This window comes from Antechinus flavipes, chromosome 1 (genome assembly GCF_016432865.1).
Source record: "Antechinus flavipes isolate AdamAnt ecotype Samford, QLD, Australia chromosome 1, AdamAnt_v2, whole genome shotgun sequence".
NCBI lineage: Eukaryota > Metazoa > Chordata > Mammalia > Dasyuromorphia > Dasyuridae > Antechinus > Antechinus flavipes.
The window spans coordinates 432815759-432841193 of NC_067398.1; the positions used below are offsets into that span (position 1 = coordinate 432815759).

The window sequence follows — 25435 nt, forward strand, 5'->3', positions numbered from 1 at the left end:
CTTTCTGACTTTACTCCACCATAGTGACTCTACCCCAGAAGTCAACCCTTAATGATTTCTTGAAAAGTGTTGTATAGGCTCTTTTTTCATTTTTTCAAAGAGGTGTTTCCTTCAGTGTATTTTTTTTTTTTCCATTTTACCAATTGTGTTTTTAGGGAGTTGTTGTCTTCAGACAATTTCTGTGTTTTCCTTTCCAAAGTCTTCTGCAAACCTCATATTTCCTTTCTTCATTTTTCTTTGAACTCTCTTTTAGGATTTTTTAAAAATTCTTCTAAGAGAGCCTTTTGAGTTGGAGACCAGTTTATATCCTATTTTGAGGCTTCATCTAGATGTTTCACTTTTAGTGTCCTCAGGGTTTGGATTCTATTCTTCCCAGGCTTAATAATAGCTATCTATGATCAGACTTTTTTTTTTTTTTTTTTTTTTTTTACTTTTTTGCTCATTTTTAAAGCTTGAGGTCTGTGCTTAGAGCAAAGGGCAGATTTTTCCAAGATTTCCTTACAAGGCATCAAGGATTTTACACTGCTCTGAGGTTAGTGCTACAGGCCTCCTTCCTGTGCTGGATGGGTATGGCTAAATCCCACTTGTTATTCAGGGATTCAGGAGCTCACTATTTGCTTTATGTATGTTAGGGTCTCATGCAGCTAGTCTTCTAATCCACTGGCTTGTGAACAAGTACAGAATAGCCAATGCTGCTGTATTTTGGCTAAGACCCTCCCACTAGAATCCTAGCAATGAGCCTTTCCATTCTGGATCTCCCTATATTACATGTGAGATTAGATGCTTCATCTGACCAATTGAGACAGTTTTCCTGAAGTCGTTCCAAAGTATTTTCTGTTGGAAATGTGTTACATTCCAAATTTTTGTTGGTTCTGTTACTCCAAAACCTGTTCAGAGACTTGGTCTGCTGTTAATTCTGAGGGAAGCCAGGAAGAGCTCAAAGACCTTTTTTACTCTCCACCATTTTGGTTCCACTCCACTAAAGATTTCCTTTAGAAAGTTATTTTCCTTCTGTCTCTAGAACATCTGATAATCTAAAATGTCTTTTCTTATAATAAACACTTTTCATTAAAATTACATGTAAAACATAATTAGATACAGAATATCTTTTCTTACCAATGATGTGATAACATTCAAAGTCATTTTAGGTCAGTACTAAAATAGAACAATTTTTAAAATATAAGAATAATTTGATAATATTAATACATATTAATTATAAATATATGCAGAAGTTTGTTACAGAAAATTACCTATTTTTAAGATAAGCTATATTAAATATAAAATTATAACAGTAAATAATTAATTCTGATCGAAGAAAATCCACAGAAATTAAACAATAGAACATATAACCAGACATATATTCCCAACAGAAATAGAAGCACTAACATCCAATATTCTTAATGAAAAGCTTGTTTTATAGAATGGAATTATAGTGAAATGTAAAGAATTAAACATATGTATCTATTCTGTAATTGTTTTGGTGTGCTAACTCAGACCAGATGATCAGAAGTCTTTTGATTTCTTGTCAAAACACGAACTGAGTGAGTTGGTGTCAAAAGTTCTTAGTTTTGTTCATTCTTTTGGGCCACATTATTTTTGGCTATTCTCTCTTGATTTGATACTTTTGCTGATGGTGTTCAGTGAGAGACAATTTTATATGGAGAAAGGTCTTATGCCTTTTCTCTTATAAGGCTGATATGTGATCCTGTGAAATAAACTTTGGTCCCTTGTCTTTGAATTTGTATTTTTTCAAGTTACATGATAGGATTGGAGATTGATATTGTGACTTTTTTAAAATAGTTCAAGACCAGTGTTCTAATATTCCAACCATCTCAATTTTGTAGTCTGTCCATCATTATTGCCTTAAGGAAAAAGAAGTGACCTTTGAGAGTAACCTTTGGGACCCAGCCCAAACATAGCTGACGCAAAAATTCATGCAGAATACTTCCACATTTAGACACAAACTTGATTGAGAACAAACTTTTGTAAGAATCGAGATAAGTTTGAGTATACTGTCCCTAGAGCCTAAGGTAATACTGGGAGAGAAAATGTGCTTGAGATATTAGGGTAAATTATACATAGGTTTTTTTTTTTTTTATTGCTATGTCAGCAAAGTAAATATCTCTTTTTAAAAGCTTCTATCATATCTCACAATTTTTCAACAGGCTAAACTCCTCAATTCTTCTATCTGAGCATAGTATGTCATGGTTTCCAGTTCTTCATTCTTCTGATCACCTTTTTCTAGATGTCCTCCATATTACTAATGTCCTTTCTAAAATGTGATGCCAAGAATTAGTGAGATTATTTAACAATTACATAGGATGAGGTCAGAATATAATAGGATTGAACAGACTACTTCTTTGAAAATAGCCTGAATTTCAATTAGCTTTTTAGACTGTCACATCATCCTGATCTATTATATTTCCTCTAAAATCCACAGGATTAGAAATCTGAATCAGCAGTATAATGAGACAGACAAATCAACAACCAAGTGGAGAAAGCAAATTATAGCAGAAACACTATGTGTAATAAGTAATGACCATATGTGTATGTATAAATGTATATATAATATATACGCATATATAGGTAAAATATACACACATTTATGCATATATTTATGTGTGTGTATGTAAAATGCAATTATTAGATGATTTAGGGAACTGTGTACTGATATTTTATTGAAGATTGGAGAGGGAATGAGGGTGACTAGAATTGGGGGAGGATAGTAACAATTTACTAGAGAATGAATGAAAGGATGGATGAAAAAAAGCATTTATCAACCATCCCTTATGTGCTGAGAGAGGCAATGGCATTATATAGAGAACTGCCTTAAAGCCAGAAAGACTTTCAGGTCTTGCCTCTGAAACCTCCTGGCTACCTGAGTAAATTACATAAAATATCAGTGTCTAGGCATCTCTCCAGGATTCTGTAGTTGCCTGGAAGGTGCTAATCTGCATTGATAGAGGGAATTTCTATACCTAAGACTTCCTTATACTTTTGTAATTACAAGTTCAGTCTCTAATCCTATCTCAACTATGTTCCAACTACCAAGTGAGATGAGAGATGCTTATAGAGAAGTTGACCTTGTTGATGAGGACTACTGCTACAGTAATTTAGTGTTACATTATATTTAAAATTTTACACACACACACACACACACACACACACACACACACACAAACTTAATGTTGATGACTGCTGACCAATCAGGGTGGTGGTTGCCTAGTGTTGGGTTGACTGTGAAAATTTCTCAAGATAAGATAATGAAGTTTATGCAGCTATTGACTCTTTCTTTCATTTGAATTCTTAGAGGCAGTTGTAAGGTTGCTAATTGTTATGGTTTCATTTCTGTATCTCAGGGAATAGGAAGGTTTAAGGAAAATGTAGGCTTATTGAGAAAGCAATCAAAACAAAGCAACATTTATCAGTTAAGTTTATTGTCTTATAGGGTTGCAGCTCAAAACAATTATAATAGTATTATCAAAGAATATTGGTCACAGATCACAATAACAGATACAATAATAATTTAAAAGTTTGAAATATTGTGAGAATTACCAAAATGTGACACAGAGATATGATATGAGCTCAGACTGTTGGAAAAATAGTGCCAGTCAACTTGCTTGACATAGCACTGCCATAAACCTTCCATTTCTTAAAACATACACATACACACACACACACACACACATACACACAATATAAAAAGCCTGAAGTCTCTGCAAAGTACAATAAAATAAGATATACCTTATGTATATAGGCTCAAGAAAAATCAGTGTGAAGTTGGAGCAGACCAAAAAGTGAACCAGAAGGGAAATGCACAGTGAGACTGAGACTTCTGATGAGATGCCAGACCTGGATTCACCAATCATTAAGTAGAGTCTTTCTCAGGTGGTCAAGAAAAAAATGGAGGATGAAGGCAAAAGTCTATGAGATGAAGAGGGTGCTGATGGCAAATGGATTCTATTTTCTCAGTAAAAAGTATGGTGGTGAAGAGGTGTTTTGTTAGATTTAAGGATAGAATGGAAGGTATAGAGTAGGATTTGTGGAGAATGAGGCTAAAGGATCAATTGTATAGGAGCAAAAATTTTCCATATTTCAATGAGGACACAAGCATGATAAGATAGCATAATTTTGTAATGGACCTGCTCAGTTCAATTTAATAACTTAGCTCCATTTGGCAAGACAGAAATAGGCATGGTTGAAGCAGATGATGGAAGTAATGCAGGGTTCAGGGACGGGGAGAAAAAGAAACAAGGTATTGAAAAGAAGAGGTTTTTTATGGTACTAGACTGATAAGCTAAAGGAAAGCTCAATTGATCATAGATTTAGAGATATAAAGGCCCTTAAAGGTCATTGAGTCTAACACTTTCATTTTACAAATCAAGAAATTAAATCTCAAGACAAATTAAGTGATTTGCTGTCTGAGGCAGAATTCTCACCCAATTCCATTCTATCCACTATAACCCAGATTCTTAAACTGTGGTTCATAACCCCACATGGGGTCTCATAATTAAATGTGGAGGTCACAAAATTTTGATGTGTTGTCAGTAAATGTTTGGTTTTTATACCTATTTTATATACCTATACTGTAGGGATCATATAAAAATTTCTTGAGTGAACAGGAGTTGCTAGTGGGAAAAGCTTAAGAAGCCCTGCAATATATCATGCTGCCTTTTGAAATCAGAACAGTTGATGGTCTTGGAAAGTACTAAAGAGAAGAGGAACTGATAAGAATAAGGATGAAGAATAGATTCATGAAGAGAAAAGCCATAGGAAAATATGGAATGATAGTAGTAGCAATGGGATTTTAATTTGTCTGGCTCCTAATTTTTTAGACCTACTCCCCAGACACTTAGCTTCATGCTCATTTGATTAATTCGTGAAGATTACTTTTGTATCAAGATTGGTATTACTGGTGAAAACATCATCAAACTGTAGTAATTTTTTTTTACACTTCTGTGTAACTATCTAGTTAATACCACCAGTACAATAACCTTCTCTTCGTAGTACTGAAATCCTGTCTTTATATTTTGCAAATTACTGAAATTATTTATTTATTATTATTAGTGACAGCCACAATCATTGTCACCACTCCCAGTACCACCAACACTACCAACACAAAGATTAGATGATAGAAATGGGTATGTATTAAGATATAACACAGGATTTCATTTAAAGTTTGAGTTTGTTGCTCTGTATCACTGTCGTCACTCCACCATAAGACAAAGTTTCAGCTGGGGAAAGAGGTTCTACTCTGAATCAATAGTTACATACAGTACTTCTTGTGAATCATAAAAGCCATCCATATTTCAAAATGTCAGCAACTTTGAATGAATGCTGCTGATTTTCCAGCAGCCTTAACAAAAATGCTCAGATTGGCAAACTACTCTTTATTTTAACATTCTCTGGAAAAGACCCCCACATACTTTGGAGCTAAAGTAATGGTGATAACATTAGAGTCTCCATAAACTTCAAGGGTGTTGCAATCAAACTTCACCTCTGTATTCTGATCCATAAACAACAGAGTGAAACAATATCAACTAAAGAGCTGAGGAGTTCAGATTAAAAGAAGTAGGTGACTGATTAAATCAGCTTATCTAAAGATGGATAAAGCATGTGAAGGTATTCTTTTTGCCACTGAGTAACATAGAAATATATAACACAAAGGAGGCCCAGAAAATGGATAGGGAACAAAAAGCCAGTATTTCAAAATCTAGTTGCTAAAATTGAACATTCAGCCTAAGTATGTATGAGTAAGCATAAAGAAGGATTCAGGCTTTATAGCTAAATTTATACCCTGGTCCTGATTCTACCAACATGGATAGAGGATTTGAACTGAATATCAAGGAAAGAAGAGTTTGCATCATACTGATATTTTTCATCCTTTGGGCATGAGTCCTGTGATTCAGAGCCCATCTTGAAGTCAATGAGATATTCATGTCCAATGTTTTCAAGCTTTGATAGTTTAAGAAATTCAGTACATTCCTTCCCGCAGAAGAAAAGAACAAATTTAAGCTGTTTTATTTTTTGCCTTAAAGAATCACAAATTCTCTAAACTCAGAAATGGAAAAGACCTCTAATAATATCTAATCCCGCTACCAAATACCAGATAATTATTTTTTTTTTGCTTGATAACCTCTTTTGGGGGAATCACACTATTCTCTAAGACAAACCATTCTGATTTTTAAAAAATTATTTTTAATTTATGAAATAAAACAAGCATTTCCATAATGTAGTACAATAAAAAGATGGTCACATATGAAACAGCAAATCTACTATGTACAACTTGCTAGTCCTTTCAAATACACAAGAAAATTAGCACATCAATATTTTTCTTCCTTTCCCTGCTTCCTTCTCCCCAAGATGGCTATCATTAATCACTAACAGGTCTATATGTGTGTATGTATATGTATGTATATATGTGTGTAAAATTTTATACACATATTTCAATATGTAAAATCTATTCTGGATGCAGATAGTATCTTTATATGTCTTATACATAATTTAAATCAGTCCATTGTGATTTTGATTGACTTAATTTTTTTGTGTTGAATTTATTTATCTATCTTGTTTGCTTTGATTGGCTTTCATTTTAATAAAATTTTCCTTACTTCAAGCTTAAATTTTCCTACTTGCAACTTCTGTTCATTGATCATAGTTTTTGCCTTTTGGGATTAAACAGGATAAAGTGTTCAACAGAATAGATTTTCAAATAACTGAAAAGATTATTAATTCCTCCAGACCTAAATTTTATATTCTTCAGACCAGACATGACCATTTCCTTTAAACTATCTCTATTTGTCCTAATCTTGACACATAATAGTTTTTCCTTAGAATCTTCTCCTCTTTTTAATGTTCTCCCTAAAATGTGGCTTTCTAGAACTGTCCATATCATTAAAAGTGTAATATGACCAGTGCAGAGTAGTATGAGACAAACACTCCCTTGATCCAGGCATTGTACTAAATTTCTCTTTATATAGTCTAAAAATAACTTCTTTTGATTGCTATATTGTACTATATCCTCATACTTAGCTTGCATGCTATCTTGCAAGCAGACCTTTTCATGTGAACTACTTTCTCTGGGTTGCATTTTTCTCATGTATAAAATAAGGAAGCTAAACTAAATGATCTCAAAAGTCTCTTAGGGCTCTAAATTCTTTGACCTAAATGACTGTTCTACTCTTCACACCTTAGCTTTTTTTTTTTTTTTTGCATTATTCATATATGTATGGATTGACATGATAGAACAGAATAATTATTGCACTTAGGAGTCAGGAGACCTAACCAAAGAGTTTGGATTGGATAATATAAAAGGCTATTCTATCTCATTTATGGTTTGATGACTTATCATATTCTATTTTGTATTAAAGTTAAATGTGCATACATTTTAACTTTCTTATTGATTATAAGTTTCTAAGGACCAGGGCTGAGTCATTTTTTTTTTTTTTTGATTCTACATCCCTGGCAAAAAGGGGCTATACACATTGGATATTTCATACATAATTAGTTGAAGTGTATTGACCTAGAAAAGAAATATAAGAATAATTACAATTATTGATATAAAGGAAAATAAATCTTTGATTTGATACCTTGTGTCTGGTAATCAATATTTACTATCATTGTTATCATCATAGAGTACTATGCATAAAGTCAGTACTGCTATTATTTAGTCTTTTCAGTCATGTTTGACTCTAAATGACCCCATTTCAAGTTTCCTTGATAAAAAGTATTGAAATGGTTTGCTATTTCCTTTTTCAGCTTCTTTTTCAGATGAGGAGACTAAGGCAAACAGGATTATGGGACTTGCCCAGGATCACAGATAAATGTTTAATGCTAGATTTGAACTCATGAAAATAAAGCTTTTTGACTACAAGCCCAGTGCTCCATCCACTGCTCCAATTGGTTACTGTACAAAGTATAAAAATGCCAAATTCTATTTTTCCCAATTAGTTTATAATCCAATTTGGAGAATAGATCAGAAAAAAATACAAAAAATGAAATTTATGGGAAATAAATGGCATCATAGTCAAAGATCAAATCTTCATTAAGAGAAAATAATAATTTCAAAATTGTAAAATTCATACCATATTCAATTCATTAATTATTTTATCATTCTAATAGTAATGTCACAATATTGAGTCACATAGAGGATCATTTTGTTCTATTCAATCCACTTCAACAAATAACTATTAATTAAATAAAAATTAAATAAGTAGATCTTGCCACTGGCTGTCCAACATGCCTGCAAGATACTACTCCTCACTTCTGCCTCTTTAAAACCCCTAGTTTCCTTCAAGATTAAGCTTAAGTGTCAACTTCTACTTGAAATCTGTCCTTATATTCACAGCTGACAGCACCTTCATGCTGGTAGTAGGGGTGAGAGGAAAAATAAGTATTTTGCATGCCTATGTATATATGTTTTCTCTCCCAGGTTTCTTAAGGACAGAGATTGTTTCTTTTTCTTTAAATTTTATTCCTTTTTTATCTGTAGTATTTAATCACAAAGCCTGATATATAATAGTGCTTAATAAATATTTTTTGATTGGTCAAAGGATAGAAATAGGCACTTTCCAAAAAAAGAAACCAAAGCAATCTATAGTCACAAGAAAAGATGCTCTAAGTCTTTACTAATTAAATAAATGCAAATTAAAATCAGGTCTGAGGTATTACCTCACACCAATCAGTTTGGCCAACATGACACAAAAGGAAAATGACAAATGCTGGAGGGGATGTAAAAAAATTAGATCCTGATTTACTGTTGGTGAAAATGTGAAGTGATCCAACCATCTTGTAGAACAATTTGGAACTATACCCAAAGGGCTAACTGTGCGCACCAGGTGACCCAGCATAGCACCACTAGATCTATACCCCAAAAACGTCAAAGCAAAGGGAAAGGACTTATGTGGACAAAATTTGTTGTTGAGAGTTGTGGAGAGTTTGTGTGTGGTAGTAGCAAAGAATTGGAAATTTAAGGGATTTCTCTAATTTGTGGAATGGCTGAATAATTATATCCTATAGGATATAATTGTGATGGTACACTATATGCTGAAAGAAATTATAAGCGAGATGTTTTCAGGAAAACCTGGAAAGACTTATATAAAGTCATGGAAAGTAAAGTGAGCAGCACCAGGAGAACATTGTACACAGTAATAGCAATATTATGAGGATAATTAATTGTAAAGGACTTAGCTACTCTCAGACAATGATCCAAGATAATTCCAAAAGTCCCATGATGAAAGAAGTTATTTACCTCTAGAGACAGAAAAGATGAAGTCTGAATGCACAGTGAAGATAATTTTTTCATTTATTTTATTTGTTATATTTTTGTGTATTTTGCAATGTATCTAATATGGAAATGTGGTTTGCATGATTTTACATGTATAATTGATATGAAATGGCCTATTCAAAGAGTAGGTGGCAAGGGAGGGAGAGAATGTGGAACTCATACTTCTTAAAAAAGTGTCAGGGCAGCTAAGTGATGAAGTGGATAGAGTCCCAGCTCTGGAGTCAGGAGGATCTGAGTTCAAATTTGACCTCAGACCCTTAACGCTCCCTCGCTGTAGGACCCTGGGCAAGTAACTTAACCCCAACTGCCTCAGCAAAAAGAAAAAAGATAAAGACAAAAAAGAGTAAGTATTAAGACTTTTTATCTGAAATTGGGAAATATATAATTAAATAAATAAAAATAATTTTTAAAAGGATAACATAGACCCTCCCGTTATTATCTATTATTTTCCTGTCACTTTTAATTCTATCCTTAATTCCACCTGTCAGACTGCTACTGAGCTGCCACCAGCTTCATCTTCAAAGCCTGACATTTAGTCTTTCTTCCTCAGCTTCAGTCAATCAGCATTCTCCCCTATATGAACTTTCTGGATGTACTTTGCAAAATAGTTGAAGAATGTCAAGCTAACGAACAACTGGGAAATGAACTGTTTCCTTCCCTTCAGGAAGTATATAATTATGCCAAGTGCAACTGTTGGCCTGCTTGTCTGATGACCTTTCCATCATTTGCTTTGCTCAGAAAACCCAAAAACTGTCAGATAACAGCTGTGTGAAGCAGGTGGTATCACCTCTGGGAAAACACCTGTCAGCTCCTATGTACAGCCCAAAGTTCGGTAAACAAGAAGACAGTCAAGGCAGGGGAATGACAAACTATGAGGGAGACAGTGCAGGTTGACAATGCACTGGCAAAGAGTTCAATTTATACAGCGTAATCAATCTCTTTGCTTCAAGCACAAATGTTTAGGTGACTAATCAGGCTGTATAGAACATAGGTTAAATTGTAACATTTCCTCCCCTAAACTACCAGGTTCTAGTCATGCACTTATTTAGCCTAATATGAGATGTTTAATGAAAGTAATAAAGTTGATTATACAACTCAACCTTTGTTAGGTACAATAAATGTTTCTTCATCCCTCTGCATCTGCTCTCTCATGTTTAACTAAGTGGATTGTTACTTTCTTCTTTTCCTAAAAGTAATGTTGTTTTCTTGTATTTTTAGGGCAACTAAGAGAGAATTAGGTATATCACAACCCATAAGAATTCAGCATTACAAAACAAATGTCAGCAACTCATCACTCACAAGATTTTGCAAATGAATTGAGCAGAAAGGTTTTATAAAAATGTCCAAAAATGTGAGTTACTTAAATAAAAACAAACATCTGCTCCTAAACACAGACTTATTGCTAATTTTCTTTCTAATCATAGATTTGAGAAAAGGAGACTGAATGTGGGTGCTTTCTCTCCCTTTAGATATAATTAGAAGAGTACAAGTAAGGACTTGCCTGCTTTGGAATCTAGCATTTTTATTTTTGAAGACTATATGGTAGCCAAAAGTGAGAAAGCCTTCAGTCCTATGCTGTCTGAGAATCAGGCAGAGATTTCATATCGCTGACTTGTCTTTTTTCCCCCTCCTAATGTAAATCTGTAGATATGTCTGTCAGAAATTTCCCTGTCAATTTCTTAGACTGATTAATGGAAAGGAGCAGATACCCGTGTCTTTATCTATCATGGCAGACAGTTGTCTTGGTGATTTACCTCCACATCAAGAATGACCCTTTCGAGTATCTGCAAGAGCAGCCCTTGGAAGGATAGCCTTTTATTGACTAAGCTGTCCAGATCCATCTATGTGGAAAGAACACTTTCTACACTGCTTTTAGCTCATTGCCCACTAGAATTAATGCCCCAAAATGGGAAGTAATTTAAGTCAATATAAAGAAATTCAGAAAATAAACTGGAAAAATAATTTTATAAGTAAAAAAGAACATGCCATTTTTATGAATGTGCTTTAAAAGTTTATTTTTAATGAACTCTCTGGTACAGATGATTGAATCATTTGTAATAACAGCAATGATTTACTTGCAGTTTTTTTTTTTTCATCTCAGAAGATTGATTAATTTTTGAAAGTAGGAAGAAAGGTGATGTGAGCAGAGAGAACTTTGATCTGGGCATAAAAAAGCCAGAATTCTAGTTCATTATTATTTACTGAATATGTAGATTTAGTGAAATAATTTAACCTTTTTCTGAGTTAAACAGGGATAATAACATTACTCTATCTAACTCACCAGGTTATTATTATGATCAAAGAAGAAAATATATTTGAAAGTGTTTGAAAACTTTGAAATGCTAAAAATAAGAGTAAACTGGCAAAATGGAAATAACAGAGGAAAAAACCTCCTCAATATTCTTTCCTAACTCCCCAAGATAATAAGCATTAATTTCCCTAATAGGTTACAGGATAGAAGCAAATGCATGGACAACTATTTTCCCTAGCTGGAGAGAAATACTTTGAATATATGTAAGATAGGATGCAATTACAATTAATTTACATCAAAACAAACAAAAACTATAAGTACCTAGGTCACTTATGAAATCATAAGGAAAAAATTGGTGAAGATAGGGAAAAATAATAAATTGCATGTGATATAAAATTATGCTGGGCTCTGAAGTGGCCTATTTTCTTTATTTAGAAAGAACAAGATTGATGCCAGTGGGGGAAAACTGAATACAAAATATTTAGTGTTATAGATATTTAGAAAAATGCATTCCAGAATTATTCCTTACTTTAGTTCAGTGTCTTTTGCCTTTAAGAAAATAACACATCATACTGATAGGCACAAAGTGGTTGCTATGTACTATCTTTAACAGTCATGTTATAGGTATCTTAAAAATGCATAATGCCCTTGACTGTGCAAGTTTGCCAAGCTGGCAAATACTTAGCTCAACTAATTTTATTCGTGTGATGAAAGCTTTTCTGATTCTTTGCCATATCAAAATAGCACATAATGAATTTTGTAGATTAAATGTATCTTTTGAATTATAACTATCAATTTTCCATTTTGACAACAGATCCCAAACATGAGTGCATCATCTTACACTTTGAAGTTTTAATTTGACAATATTAAAATGAGAATTTTTCATTAAAATTCCTAGACAAATCAACTTTGAGAACATTTCCATTTATCATGGTTATCAAGAGCAGAAGAGTACAAGGACAAAATGTAATGGGCTATATGATGCTAATGGCCATTCCAAGTCCAGTTCTGCTCAGAAATCAGGGCATATAACTCACATTTCTGCTATAAAAAAACATACCATTTCCCCCATTTAAAATATCCTCACTTGTTTTCATCAATAAAAGGTCTCCCTCCTTTCCTATAAATTTTGGTTCAAAACTTTAAAAATCCCAAATTAAATCCACTGATCTTCAATCACAGCTAAACATTAATGCTTAGAAATACTGTACTTCAGTGTATGTTTCTCATGAATTTACTAATGAATTCTTAATTTGGATTTTTTCCCCTTTCATATATGAATCTGCAATCTTTTTCACTATGTGAGGAGAGGAAAGAGATATCCAGTGACCAACAAAAGCTCCATCCTTAGATCTTTGGCAACAAAGTCTTTTTGCTGCAAATCCACAGGTGGTAAGGCTGCTTTTGGCAATGTTCAATGCAGAGTTCAGCCCTCCTCCACTCCTACCTTTCTTGCCTCTCTTTTCCTATGGTGTGAGAAGAGAATATATATTGTCTCACCACTCCATAATACTCAGCCTCTCTTTTGGCTCTGTTGTTTTCTCACTCTTCACCCACTGGTGGAAAGTGCTTTACTTTTTGTTGTTGTTGTATGTTCTTCCTCCTCCTTTCCCAGGTTCTTTTGCAGTCTTGCTCCCATTCCCAAATCATATTATATTTTTCAAGGCAAAGAAATGAACAAAAGCGTCAAACTTTTTTGTGTGTGTGGGTCCAGGTCATTTTTGCTCTTTCTAGAGAAGAAATTAAATTCTAATTTTCTCAGTTTCTCAAACAATTAATAGTTTGGTGATGGAGGCAGGACTGCAAAAGAACCCAGGAAAGAAGAACAGAGAAAAGACAGACAGAAAAGTGAGACACTTTCCTCCAGTGGCTCAGAAGTGAGAAAGAGCAATAGAGGCCAAAGGAGAGACTGGAAACTACAGAGTGGGAACTGGTGAGGCAGTCTGTAGATCAGCCAGAGGTAACATTTTTTTTTTTTCTTCTTACACCATAGGGAGAGACAATATAGATTGGGAGTGGAGGGGGGTTGAATCCTACATTATACCTTTCCAAAAATTGCATCACCAATCCCTTCTGTGGATTAGCAGCAGAAGGAACTCACTGCCCATGATAAAGATGGAGTTTTATTGGCTACTCAGTATTCCTTTCCTATCATATAAGGAAAAAGATTGTAGGCACAAATACAAAGGGAAGAAAAATTCAAGAGTTCATTAGTGCATAAAGAAAAAGCATGCACAGAAGTATTGCTGGGTAATAACAATTAGTTATGATTGGAGATCAATAAATTTAATGTAAAATTTGATAAATTTTGAACCAAATTGTATAGGAATAGGGAGGAATATAACAAAGAGATATGGTAGAGATAGAATTGGCAGGACTTGATTGATGGCTGGATATCAGATGAGGAAGAAGAAAGAATCAAAGATAATGTGAAGTTCCAACATGGTAAACTGGATGAATAGTGGTGACACTGATGTAAGTGAAGGCAGAGCAAATTTTTGGGATAAAATAATACTGCTGTTTCTGAATGCTGAGGAGTTTAAATGTATTGGAAAGACCACTCAAGAAGAAGTGAAATGTTTCCAAGTTTTTTTTTTTTTTTTTATCAGTTCAAATCATAACTCTCGCAGTTACTTTATGTCCTTAGGAATCATTTAAATTCACTAGAGCCTCTTAGTTTTTTCATATTTAAAACCAGAACAATATATTCATTATCTAACTCACCAAATTATTCCAAGAAAAGCACTTGGAGAACATTTCCATTTATCATGGCTATCAAGAGCAGTAGGGTATAAGGACAAAATGTAGGGGCTATAAGATGCTGATGGCAATTCCATATCTAATTCTATCCATGAAATCAGGGCACATAACTCATTTTTCTGCTATGGAGCATACATCATTTACCCCATTTAAAATGTTTTCACTAACATACTATATGTCTTTCCCCTCTCCTACTCCCTACCTCCAAGCCATGTAAAGGTCTTAATTACAATCCCTACTATTGGGATGACCTATTATAATAATCTCAGAACACTTTTTCATCCCTCCATTCTTATCCCACTTTCAATGTATCCTTCTCTCTCTCTCTCTCTCTCTCTCTCTCTCTCTCTCTCTCTCTCTCTCTCTCTCTCTCTCTGCATAGATAACATAACTGAACTACTCTGCTCTAAACCTTTCTAAAGTGGAAGCACCATTGCCCAGAATCCAAGGTTTTATGAAATCACTGGTTGAATTTTGAGTCTTATCACATAATACTTTTCATAATAAAACAGTACACCTTGAACCAAACTATAATACTCTGGCCCTTCTCTTTAGCACTTTCTGTGTCTTTATTCTCAATGTTCACTTCCCCACAGTTCCTTGAACATCCTCCTCTATGTCACAAGAAACCAGAACCAGGAAAATAACATACATCTATAAATGATATATTACTACAATATAAAGACAATATTTTCAAGGAATCAATGCATTATTATTTCTACAGCCATTTTCTCCCTTTTTTGTTAGGGAGAATACTAGAAGGGTGAGTTCTTTGGAAATAATGGTTGTATAAAGTAAAATGTTTCAATAAAATATCTAACACCCACAAACTCAATGAAATTCTTCTTTAAGAAGCTTTTTCTGACCCTTTCACATTAGTAGTGATTTTATCCCTTCAGACTTCCCACAAAACTTTGTTTCTAATGTCTATGTACTTACTATGAGTTGATTTATAGTGTATTATTTCTATTTATCTCAATTCTACTCACTAGAATAAATACCATACAGTGAGGTAACAAGTTTTAGATATCTTATATATAATATACTGCTTGTTGTCATAAATATATTTTAAGCTAAATTAAAGATAGAGCATTCATAAGAATGAATCAATATTAATTTCCAGTTTACAAAACATTTTCTTCCTACTACTACCATGGAGTAAGCTTTATCAGAATAATATTTTTTTGCTAAATGAGATCCACTATCACTCACAAGAGTTCAATTCAACAATACACATAAGGTAACCTACTGGATGAAGATTTGATTGCCTGGATTATGAAATGTAATTGGATATACAAATCATAGAGCTAATCTATCAGTAAATTTATCTTGGACAGGCATTGCAGATGAACAATGTATTAGGTCTAGAAATGAACAAAGAGGAAAAAATAATGGGTGGAACAGCATGGAAGAACTTTCATAGCACTTTTAGGGACTCAACTTCTCCAGGGAACAAAAATGAATGATGCTATTTGGCTATAAATCATAGAAAAATCTCCAAATAATCATTTAAAGAAGTATAGGGATTGTTGGTGAGCATATAGTGGTTTTAACATAGTAAAAGGATTATATATAAGAAATAGAATAAATGATATAATCAAAGAACTACTCAGACAGAGAAGGGAATCTCTCATGTAAAAAGGATAAAGAATAAAAGAGAATTAGTATGTTGCACTGTTCACCTGCATAATATTTAAAAAAAGAAAAAAGTTTCCTGCATGTTTTATAGATCCCCTGTGGAGGTTTTAAAAAAGGGAACAAAATAATGTAACAGGATGAGAAAATGTCATTCGATTTCATGCTGCATAGTTTGAAACCATGCAAACAATGAGAAGATGATTTTCAGAAAAAAAATAATAAAGCAAAAGGACAAAAATGACTAGTTAGAGAATTTTACCCAAATAAGAATCATGGATAAAGAAAAATTAAAAAGTGAGTTGGCTACTGGACTGGAAATTTAAAAAAAAACAAAAACAAAAACGAACTTGCATTTCAGCTTCTGTTCTACTGTTAGTGATTTGTGTGATTAGCCAAATTGTAAGCTCTATAAGTCTCAACTTAACTCTCTAATATTCTTACCAGATCAAACATTCTATGCTATTACCTTTGTTAAAAGGTCCTTTACTTTTTTTTTTTAGAAACTTTTCTAAGATCTTTACTCTGATAAGAGTCATCTGAATTATAAATTAAAGGAAACATATTTCTGCCAATGTTTGAAGATTTTCCTGCGTTTATAATTTCCTCCTTCATGTATGCATGGCGCAATTTATTTTTCTTGTAATTATATTTTCAATAGTTTGAAAATGATAGAATTTGATTTGGCATTTTTTGTAAGCTTTCTAGCACCAGAGAATGGAAATATCTATGAAAAGAAGCAAAGATTAAGGGAAATAGCATGAGAAAGAACCAAATGTACTATGAAAATAGATAATTATTCTTTTATCTAAATATCCAAATAGAACTTTCATTTAATGATCTCTATCCTATGAAAAAATACTCACACACACTCATATATAAATATATTCCACTGGCAATATTATTGATAAATAATAATAACTCAGCAGGTGCAATATTGAGTGGTCTAACTCAAATATATTGATTTGGTGTTCATGCTAATGAAAAACAGAAAAGTAATTCATTGGGTCTTCTGCTATTTTAAAATAATATATAACATGGATATATAATAGAAATTGATGGGTAAGTTAGAATTAACAGATACTTTGATATTATCTATGATGTTAAGATGGGGAAGTTAGATGGTAGAATGGATAGGACACTGAGCTTTGAATCAATGAGATGTAAGTTCAAATCTGACCTTAGACATTTACTAGCTCTGTGATACTGGGCAAGTCACTTAATCCCTATTTGCCTCAGTTTTTCATCTGTAAAACTGGGACACACCGGAAAAGAAAATGACAAACCCACTCTTGTATCTTTGTCAAGAAAACCCCATAGATAAAATGTATGGAAGTCACATAGAGTCAGACATGTCTGAAAACTGAAAACAACAATGATATATGACTGTAGATGTACTTTAAAACAAATGTGCAGCAATTATTTTTAATATTACAATGTGAACAATTAATTTAACAAATGAAAACTATACATATGGAGTATAAGAAGTACTTATAATGAAATTAAAACAAAATATTGTCAACAAATTATTTTGCATTTCTTGTAATATTTGGCTGCTACTCAAGAAAAAAAAAATACTTCCTAGAAGGTCCTGGCATAATTTGTAGATTGATTGTTGAGGATCTAAGGAGAAGATATGGACAAGATTTACATGTGATAAAAAAGCTTGGGTGATTTGCTAGCTAATTTTAATGGGAAGAGAATATCCACAGAAATGACATTACAGATGTACTGAAATATTTAATTTGATCATTACCTGCCTATTTGGGGGCACAATGTTGAACTTTAAAAAGGAATAAAGAATTCTGCCATTGTTAATATATATCTGTTTCCAACAAAAATAGAAATTGACAAATCCAATCAGTGGAGCCACTGCAATTTAAAGCAGTCAAATTTTGAATCTGCAAGGATCAATTTAAAAAAAATATTTAGTGAAGATTTCCAAGAAGTTTTCTCTGTTGTTGTTTGACTTTTATTTTAAAAAGTCCAATGACATCAGGAGGATGATGTCTCCACTTACAGATAAAATGGATGTAACTGAGTCAGAGCTGTGAAAACTTATCAGCCTTACTCTCTCCTCTAGAGTCATTTGAGCTTCCTCTACAATGAGCTAGAACCCACTGATGTTGTAACTATAACCAATTACTACATTCTACTCTGCTTCATTCTTTGTACTCTTCTTTACCAACATATCTAAGATTGGCTCTTGCTTGGTATAGAATCATGAAAGAGTATATCTTGTTCAAAGAATTATCTTAGTAGCAAATGTGGGGAAATGAGAGTTTCAATTTTTCAAAAGAGAGAAATATTAATAAAAATATTAAACATACTAATTAATTATTAAGATAAAAATACTGAACAACTAAAAGAAAACTCAATACAGTGAATAAATATGGAGTATAAGAAAATAATAGAGGAACTCTAGAAGATATAGATAATATCATATTAATAATGAGACACCAAAATATTCTCATGAAATAACTAGACCCTTTAGAGTGGATAAGAAGCTCAATCAAAGAAGTAAAGAAGAAAGTGAAGGTAGAAACTAAATTTCTTAAAGAACTGAAAAATGATAAAAGAATATGCTAGAATAAACAATATAATAAAGTATCTCTCTAAATGATAGCCTTATAAAAAGATATAAAAAGTATACTATAAACTCAAAATTTCATAGGCAGAAGAAAGAATATTTTTAAAAAGACAGATTGGAAAAGCCCCTGTATTTCTTTGTCAAAACACTTGAAACTCAAGATAAAATAAAGTAAGATTGAAATTATATATAGAAATTTTGGTGAAATTATAGATTTCCCAAGGGAAAAAGTTAAAATAAAAATCTGAATATTACACTTTAATAAATCATCTCAGAAAATTGCCTAGGTGTATTGGAAATAGAGGAAACATAAAGATGAATAGAATAGCTAGATAGTAGAGAGTACCAACAGAAAAGTTCTATGAATAGCTAGGATGAGGCCCTTCAAAATCCCATAAGAACATATATACCTCATAATTGAGAAATATAATAACCTAAAAAGCAACAATAAAAAAAATTAGTTTAGACCCTGGAATATGCTACAAAGCTGTTTAAGTAATAAATAAAAAATATTTTCAACAAATCCTACGAATTAGAAATCACCAATATTTGAAGAATTCAGAAGTAAGCAAGATGATATGTAAATTCATCAAACAAATAAAACTTAAAGTAAACAAGTTGACTTATGAAAAAGTCAAACAGCTGAATCAATATTTACAAGGTTCAAAGAGATCAGTCTAGAGCGACTTTCACAACTATCATCTTGTCTGAAGGCTATTAAGAAAAGAAAGAATCTGGGAGCAAAGTCTGCAAAATGATACTAAATAAAAGTACTCTTTTGGTAGTCAGGAGAGAAAGAAGGTTCTAAATATTTATCTGAATTGGGCCTCACAGAAAAATAAAAGGATAATCCATTTGAAAGAATGGGGAAACAGATCAGGAACTGGAAAACAAAGTCACGATCTTAACTGAATTACAGAAAGCATAACAATTAATATAATGAAGTCTTGCATGCTCCTAAAAGTTGGAAAGAGTAAGCAGGGTTTCTAAATGAATAGGCATTGTCATATTCAACCTTCTCACTTTGCAAATGGAGTGACCAAGGTCAAGATGGGCAGAGGGGATGGCAATGAGATGAGAAGTGCCAGGCCTGGATTTCTAAATCCTAGGTCTATAGATACAGAGGTCTTTCTAGCATATGTACCATACTATTTATCTTGTGAATTATTATTTCTGAAAATAGGAATTCATAGATCAAAGTCTTTTAAACAATGGTAAAAAAAGGTGTTGGGGGGGATTGAAGTGAAACTCTTATTAATGGAATATAAATGTTTAGAAAACCCTACAAAACTGTAGGGACTACATAAAACAAAAATGTCTTTTGAGATAAGTAGGCTTCTATTAAATATCTAGCACATTGTTAAATAGAATCTATATATTTTATTATTTAAAAAGTAACAAAATAAGAAAATTATTTTTTAAATGGGTAAAGGAAGAAATGATCCTATTTATTTTTTAGAAGCCTTCTCTTTATAAGGCTATTGAAAAATAGAATGAACATTCACAAAGGTCAATTAAATACTATAGTACCCCTAGAAAGAGAAAGAAGGGAAAATGATAAATAGACTTAATATCTCTTAGAAAGAGGCACCACAGATGAATTCACAAAAAAAAGAGTTTTGTTTTTTTTTTTTTTTTAAAGAGGAGATAAGAGGGATTTTGAACTGTACTTTTACCAAGTTAGACAAGGGAACAATAAAAAGAAAGAATAGCAATAAAAGTGAAATAAAAGAATCTGGGCTTCAGCTGAGCAACACAGTATAGAGGTCAATGTGAGGAGACAGACCAGATAGCTGTAATCAAAATAAAGTACATGTATCTAGTCCTAGTTTATACTTTTAAAATTGTAATATAACAATCGGATGGAATAAAAGATAAACATTTTATTCCTGAATTTAAACTTGATCATAAAATGTAAGAGAAAGGCAGATTAGATTAGAAAAAAGACTCAAACCATCTGCTGTATAAAAACATAAAAATGTAGTGTTAAATAAGGTTGGAATAAAATTTATTATGCTTCAGATTATTTTTAATAAATAGAAGTTACAACTTGGATGAAGCAATTTAAATAAAGCAGATACTGCTAAAAGAAATAAACATGAAAAGTACCATAAATAAGGAACATCCCAATGGTAACCAAGTGATATTGGCACCAAATGATAAATTCAGGGTAGCAATTCCTAATTCCAAATGATATGTTTGAGGTTTAGCACCAAATGATGAGATTTAGGCACTAAATACTGGGATTTAGTCATGTGAAGAATTTACAATGGCCAATCTCTATGGCAAAAATTAGGCTTATTTAGGAGAAAATCTTACAAACAAAATGAAGACATACAATAGTTATCAGGAGTCAAATACGAAATAGAGTTGGAAGAGCATATAGGAAAGGGGTTTTAACAATTAACAATGGAAAAGACAAGTTCTCTAGTAGAATTCACAATTAACCAGGAGGAAGGGAACAACATCTCATGAGGCTAGAGTATGCCCTTAGCTGACAAGTTAAATTCATAAAGGAATTTAGCACCCCAAAAGAGTTTAGTTATAAAGAGAAAAATACTACAAGGCATAGTGGGGAGGGTGGGGAGGAGGTGACAGGAGCATAGTGCTGTGGCAGGCTATAACCTCACAAGGGATCCAAAGAAGATGATAACAGCCATGGACAGATTTATAGGGGAAATTTAGCTTCAGGAATTTGACATAACGGATTTCTGGCCGCCTCCGTCAAGGATGGGACCATAAGACTGAACTGATCCTTATTGGTATCCTTCCAGCTTTCCTAAAGGAGAAATGTTATCATCACTTCAGGCTCTATCTGTCAACCCCACCGAGATAAATAAGAAGGACCTTATGTTTCTGAAAATAATTTCTGGGAAAAACAAAACAAAACAAAAACTAGACTTTTGGTGGTGACTGAATGGAGATAGTTAAAAAATGTTATTTTCTTTATCCTCTAGTATCTGCTTAAAATTGCAATCTTTTGGTAGGGCAAAAGAATTCATAAGGGTAGAAACAGAATAATGTTAAAAAAGGAACAATACCTCTTTATACCATTTGAAGGGGTTCTGAAGAAAGATACAGTAAAATGAAAAAGTGAGGTCTCTGAAGATGAAAGCTATAAGATTGATTTCAGATATAATCAGAGAACTCTCTCTCCTAGGGAGATAACTAAAGCATCAAACTCTTTCTGCTTCAAAGTGTCTTTAACCTGGTGCATTTCAATCCTATTTCTGTGCTTGTTCTACTCTTTCTACCTGTCTTGAACATAATCTGTGACTGACTACCACTGATATCATCACTTGTCTCAAACAGTTTCCTGTCTAATCTCAGCTTGTTTCTAGGATTGAATTGAGCCATAAACAATGATCTTTTGACTGAACTCTCACCTTGTATATCTTCAACAACTTCCTATGGCTGACGCCCACTCATCACATTTTAGCTCTGGGTTTTTTCAGCTAGTGTTCTCATAACTGTGAAGTGACAGTAGTAAGCTCCTTTACCAAATAGAAATACTACTGAAAAACTGGCCTGTACTTCTTTATCATATGCTGATTTTTTCCTATTCTATGACTCTCCAAGGTTCTTGTTATTACCCACAGTAGTAGTCTTCTTCAATAAGCCATCATACCAATTATTTACATGAAAAATGAACAGCAATGAAATGCAAATTTAATTCCACAAGAAACAGTACTTTCCTAAACTGCTGAGTGAGTTTCAATGCAAGCTCTGTGTATTTCTTCCAAATTAAACTAAAATGGATATCTAGGAAAAAAAAAAAAAAAAAAAAAAAAAACCTTTTTCTTTTTTGCTCTTTGTAATTATCCATAGTAAGAGCAAAAAGTACATTTTTACTATGGCACAGGGGGATAAAATGGGTATTCTTATTAGCTGCTTGGGGAATTGTCCTTTTTCTTTTTTAAGTAAAAGGTTGCCTGTGTATGTAGTGTGTGTGTGTGTGTGTGTGTGTGTGTGTGCGCGTGCATGCGTGTTCCTTTATATCTAATGTATATTTTCCCTATTCTAAAAGGCCTTCTATATTAACTACTTGTAAATTCACTAGACTTCAAGAAACACATCAATGTTTAAATTACTTAAATGAAGATGGAAAATGACATTTCATGGTCTAATTTTTCTAAAATATTAAGAATAGAGCACTCGTTAATTTCAATAAGAAATATTAAATTATATTCCACATAGATAATTGGAAATGGTATTCTGGGAAACTGTTAAAGAACACCAAATTATCAATGAAGATGACACTTAAAGAAAAATGTTTTAGCACAACACAATGTGAGAATTTCTTGCTATTATTTTATTTGTGTTTCACAATTATTTATTGTTAATTTGTTCTTTTATACTCAAGTCAGACATGAGGTTAAGATGGCCTGTGTCCTTTCTGGGAAATAATGAGAGTGATCCTGTTTCTGGTAGTATTGAACTCATAACTTTATGCCAAGGACAAAACCAGTAAGTGTTAAAACCAATTACAGAGAACACTTTTCATGGGAATTTACAGCATATGTTGAAAAATTGTAGCCCCAAAGCCCAATTATCTTCTACTCAGGAATTTTAATCTCCAGTGACCAGAAATTTAAAATTCAAATTGTAGGTGTATATGTAGGTCAACATAAATCTAGAAAAAAACAAAACAAAACAGATAGTTGTTAAACAGAAAAAGAAATTAAATTTACAGAACACTCCTTCTTTAGTTAACAGAAGTAATAATCTATCAGGACCTTTTCTTATTTTATGAATGAGGAATTTCTTGGTATAATGCATAGAAATCCTTTAATAATCTGCAACAATAAGTAACCCTGTCAATGGTCCAAGTAGTTTTGTTCTCAAATGACAGATTTTTTTATCCTCTTAATATGACCAAAGCCTAGAATTATAGCTTTAGCATAGAAGCAACAGTCAATCTTCACCCTAGATGAGTTACAAAAATTATTGAGAAGGGAAAAAATGTTATGATGTTTTTATTTAAACAAGTAAAGATTTAGATACACTGCTATCGAGGGTCATTTGGTCTATTGTGTAGGCACATTCATGTATTTCCTGAAGTATAACTTTTAAAGAATTCCCTTGACATACATTGACTGATACTGATATGGTCTTAGTAGCTGGATATGGTTGGCAGAGAGAAACTGGAGGATTGATAGAATTGTTCCCTGGGGCAGGCAGGGAAGAGGCTCTGGTGGGGAGCAGTTTAACTTCATGGTCCCACTCTCTGTGGAGGTCATCCAGTCAGAAGACCAAATTACATCACACCCCTGAGGCGCAGCTTCTGTGGAGGTCGTGGGCAGCCCCACCTTGCTGTGTCCAGCTGAGAAATCTCAGTCATGTCGCTATAATTCTGACCCACACCATCTCTACTGCACCCCTTTGGGTCAGTCCACCACAGCACGTTGCTTAGTATGTCCCCTTCCCCCTTGCCCATGCTCCGTGGTGTCTCTCCTCTCATCACTCCCCCCACCCCCCTAAATATGTTTTATGGTATCTTTCTCTTCCTTAGAGCTATTCTTTCAGGGTTTAGCCTAGCAGCTACCATGCTCATAGGGAATTCTTTTTCTCCTGGGTAAACATAAGTTCCACTAAGAAATCTGTCTTTCCCATCATTAATTATTAAAACCCCTTTCCTTGTTATGTGCTCTCCCAATTCTACTTACTATTCCTGGTGTCTATCATAGCTCTTCATTTTGTCTGTAACCTCTTCTCCTAAATAAATCTACCTTTTGCCAAAGAGAACGGCCATTGTGAATTCTTCAACATGTGGGGGCTACATCAGTTTCAACATTTTGAGCTTTCCTAAATCACATCATCTGGTGACTACAAAGCACATTTGCTACATCAACTACCTCAATACTATTTCGGACAAATCATATTTTTACTCCCAAATAATAACCCTATTGCGGAGCAAGCATGGCAAAATAGAAATAGTATGAGATTTAGAATCAGAGGTTCTGGCTTCCTGTGACAGCATTATAACTTAATTATTTGTAACTGCAATGAATGTGTGTGTGTGTGTGTGTGTGTATGTGTGTGTGTGTGTGTGTGTGTGTGTGTGTGTGTGTGTGTGACTAGGTCACAACTGTCCCATCCCCACCCCCACCCCCCATTCCAATGAAAAGTATTGTTGAATGTATTAGACTCAACTAAAATCCTATCTAATCAGAGGCTGGAAAGTTCTGGTCACTTAATCACATCAGCATGCATTTCTGAATCCCATTAAATGGGCAGGGATAACTAAATACAAAAAGCAAACATAACTACACTTCCATCTCGGGGCTCTGTTTGCCCAGAGGAATACAGAGTAAAGGTGACTCTCTAAGTACTCCAGGGCAGGGGTTCCCCATTGGGACACATTTGAAAACAACAGTTTGCTAGCATTTCATCTTTTAGGGATGCAGATAAGCAATCACTTTCTAATAGCTTGAAGACTGGGGCAGGTAGTTCCTCATCTAAAGAGAAAGGAATTCCTTTGTTAGTACTTTTCATTTCTCCTTTATAGCAGGTTTCAGAAAATATGCTAGTATTTAAAGTAAAAAGTGAATTTACAGATTTTGGCAGAGAAAGGTAGCCTTATTACAACTCAGAAGTTAATTTTTCTTTCTTAGGAATTGATACTGGGATTGTTGTTGTTTGTCCTTCACTTCAGAAGAGGATCCTGCCTTAAGGAAAGTGATGATTCAATTACTTGCAGGTGAACTGCATTGAAGTAAGGAAGAGCTGTGCAATCACCATCCTCATTCTCTCTTCGGTCCTGTGGCCAGATAGGTCAGGATGTACAAATGGACCTGGTTGCAGAGGGAAATGGGGGCCTTTTTTAAGTTTAATGTAATTCCTAGGTCTGAGTCTGACTGAGGCAATGCTGACTCACTGATTAAGACAGGTGAGAAAGAAGATAAAGAATAAC

The 25435-nt window shown here is 33.5% G+C and overlaps 1 protein-coding gene across 8 annotated transcripts in view; it reads right to left on the reverse strand.

Annotated features, from left to right (window-relative positions):
• Positions 1-25435, reverse strand: part of RALYL (RALY RNA binding protein like) — an 801687-nt gene that overhangs the window by 379381 nt on the left and 396871 nt on the right. The window lies entirely within an intron of this gene.